Genomic DNA, 2,500 nt, shown 5'->3' on the forward strand with positions numbered 1-2,500 from the left:
GTATTAAGCCCCCCCTCCTCTGAGGTGCCAGCAGCATTCCGCACCGGCAGACGGAACGGGACTCTGGTCATGCTGCACTTATTTTGCTGCCAGAGACTGAATCATGCGTCGGCCGCCGGATAAAACCGAAAGCTGGCTCGTTGGTCTAGGGGTATGATTCTCGCTTTGGGTGCGAGAGGTCCCGGGTTCAAATCCCGGACGAGCCCGTTTTTTTTTTTTTTAATTGTTTTGTACTATACTGTTTTCGATCCGTAAACCATTAAGCTCAGCAGGCAGTTTTGACTTAGACGCTTTGCAACTAAATGCGTTGCCATAGTGGCAGGGAGCGTGTGCCTTCCTCGTTAGTATAGTGGTCAGTATCCCCGCCTGTCACGCGGGAGACCGGGGTTCAATTCCCCGACGGGGAGATTTTTTTTTTTTTTTACTGATTGAAGGCAGGTGCGTGTGGCTGTAATTGTATACATAAAGTAAAAAAGAAGGTTGCATTGGCCGGGAATCGAACCCGGGCCTCCCGCGTGGCAGGCGAGAATTCTACCACTGAACCACCAATGCTTGCTTGACGTTTGCTTGAGGTTTGCTTGAGGTAGGTAATGTATTGGCAGCATCTAGTGCAGTGTGAAAAGATGAATTAACCCGTTCTAGTGCTAGATTGTACATGTACACAAACAATTGTACCTGCAAAATGCCCATCTGTTACACTAGTTTTGTGGTTGTTTTAAACTACATACCAAAAAAAAAAAAAAAAAAACAAGCACATGCGTTACCAAAATAAACAGTGCTGTATAAACTACAGAAACTCGATGCTGAATGGTTTTATAGTCTGTTACGTCAGAATTGTGTTTAATGCATAAGCAGTTGCTTTGCAGACTCAACAAAGACTGCAGTCCTCGTTTAACCATTGTGCAATCAGCCCTTGGTCGCTGTGATATTGTTGTTCATGGAATTTGAGCGTGCGTATCGGCAATGCATAGTAATTGGAAAAGTGTAATACAAAAGAATTAAAAACGGGCTCGTCCGGGATTTGAACCCGGGACCTCTCGCACCCTAAGCGAGAATCATACCCCTAGACCAACGAGCCAGCGCCTGCCACTGTTGTGGTTCCCCGAGTTTCCAAAGAAGTGCAGACCTAGCTGTTCTGTTAGATGGGAGACGTTTTTCTATTGGGTGTACCTGTCGAGACCACTGTAATTTTGCCGTGTCTCCGAGCTGTGTGCTGTTGCCTGTTTGGGCCGTCTGACTTCTTTAACTGGCGGCTAGCATTTCTATGTTCATCGAGAAGCGGTCGCTATAAATGAGGAAAGTAGTTTAGGTGGGATTTCGTTTTGATATGTTTGGAATGGATCAGTTAGTCAGCATGTACTTCAAAAAATAAATAGAAAAAAAAGGAGGCTGGGTTTCGTTGTTTTGCAAAGGATGCACTGCAACATCCGCTCACAGGAGCAGTCCCACTACTGGTGCGACACGGGGGTTTTGACCTGCTCCGTTCCCGACCTGGGCCGGTTCACCCCTCCTTAGGCGACCTGGCATGCACGAGCTCCCCCAGAAATGCCATGTCGATGCCGTGCTAAGTGCGGACTCCCGATCGGCACAGCCAGTTGCAGCACAGAGCTCCCGTGCTCAAGCGATCCGCCAGCCTCAACCTGCCCCTGTAGCTGGCATTACAGACACACGCCACGGCGCCCGGCGTGAGCGAGAGCGGCTAGAAGGCAATTCAAATCCCCTTGTCTGAAATGAGAGCGAGAGTACTCGTGCAGTTCTCCACTGACGTGGCAGCTTTTAATGCCGATTGCATTAAAAGCATTGCCGGGTCCTGCTGTAGCGTTAAAACACTGTGACCAGATGAATGAATTGAAAAAGTGTTACGTGAAACACATGTGAATCCTAGTTTTCGTGCTGCGAATTTAAAAAAAAAAAAAAAAAAAAAAAAAAAAAAAAAAGCAGCACTATAAGAATGCCAAAAAATAAAGAAGGTTGCGTTGGCGAGTATTAAGCCCCCCCTCCTCTGAGGTGCCAGCAGCATTCCGCACCGGCAGACGGAACGGGACTCTGGTCATGCTGCACTTATTTTGCTGCCAGAGACTGAATCATGCGTCGGCCGCCGGATAAAACCGAAAGCTGGCTCGTTGGTCTAGGGGTATGATTCTCGCTTTGGGTGCGAGAGGTCCCGGGTTCAAATCCCGGACGAGCCCGTTTTTTTTTTTTTTTAATTGTTTTGTACTATACTGTTTTCGATCCGTAAACCATTAAGCTCAGCAGGCAGTTTTGACTTAGACGCTTTGCAACTAAATGCGTTGCCATAGTGGCAGGGAGCGTGTGCCTTCCTCGTTAGTATAGTGGTCAGTATCCCCGCCTGTCACGCGGGAGACCGGGGTTCAATTCCCCGACGGGGAGATTTTTTTTTTTTTTTTTACTGATTGAAGGCAGGTGCGTGTGGCTGTAATTGTATACATAAAGTAAAAAAGAAGGTTGCATTGGCCGGGAATCGAACCCGGGCCTCCCG

The 2,500-nt window shown here is 47.8% G+C and overlaps 7 non-coding genes across 7 annotated transcripts in view; 4 read left to right on the top strand and 3 right to left on the bottom strand.

The window, feature by feature from the left end:
- Nucleotides 1-134: 134 nt before the first annotated feature.
- Nucleotides 135-206, top strand: trnap-ugg (transfer RNA proline (anticodon UGG)). The gene has a single exon. It is a non-coding gene; the product is annotated as a tRNA-Pro (tRNA).
- A 129-nt stretch (nt 207-335) lies between these two features.
- trnad-guc (transfer RNA aspartic acid (anticodon GUC)) lies at nt 336-407 on the top strand. The gene has a single exon. It is a non-coding gene; the product is annotated as a tRNA-Asp (tRNA).
- Nucleotides 408-481: 74 nt separating this feature from the next.
- trnag-gcc (transfer RNA glycine (anticodon GCC)) lies at nt 482-552 on the bottom strand. The gene has a single exon. It is a non-coding gene; the product is annotated as a tRNA-Gly (tRNA).
- A 454-nt stretch (nt 553-1,006) lies between these two features.
- Nucleotides 1,007-1,078, bottom strand: trnap-agg (transfer RNA proline (anticodon AGG)). Its single transcript has one exon. It is a non-coding gene; the product is annotated as a tRNA-Pro (tRNA).
- A 1,039-nt stretch (nt 1,079-2,117) lies between these two features.
- On the top strand, nt 2,118-2,189 carry trnap-ugg (transfer RNA proline (anticodon UGG)). Its single transcript has one exon. It is a non-coding gene; the product is annotated as a tRNA-Pro (tRNA).
- A 130-nt stretch (nt 2,190-2,319) lies between these two features.
- Nucleotides 2,320-2,391, top strand: trnad-guc (transfer RNA aspartic acid (anticodon GUC)). Its single transcript has one exon. It is a non-coding gene; the product is annotated as a tRNA-Asp (tRNA).
- A 76-nt stretch (nt 2,392-2,467) lies between these two features.
- trnag-gcc (transfer RNA glycine (anticodon GCC)) overlaps nt 2,468-2,500 on the bottom strand; it is a 71-nt gene continuing 38 nt past the window's right edge. The window contains exon 1 of the tRNA in view: nt 2,468-2,500. This exon is cut by the window's right edge and continues 38 nt beyond it. This is a non-coding gene — a tRNA (tRNA-Gly).

The sequence above is a fragment of the Acipenser ruthenus genome, chromosome 55 (assembly GCF_902713425.1).
Source record: "Acipenser ruthenus chromosome 55, fAciRut3.2 maternal haplotype, whole genome shotgun sequence".
In the NCBI taxonomy this organism is placed as follows: Eukaryota; Metazoa; Chordata; class Actinopteri; order Acipenseriformes; family Acipenseridae; genus Acipenser; species Acipenser ruthenus.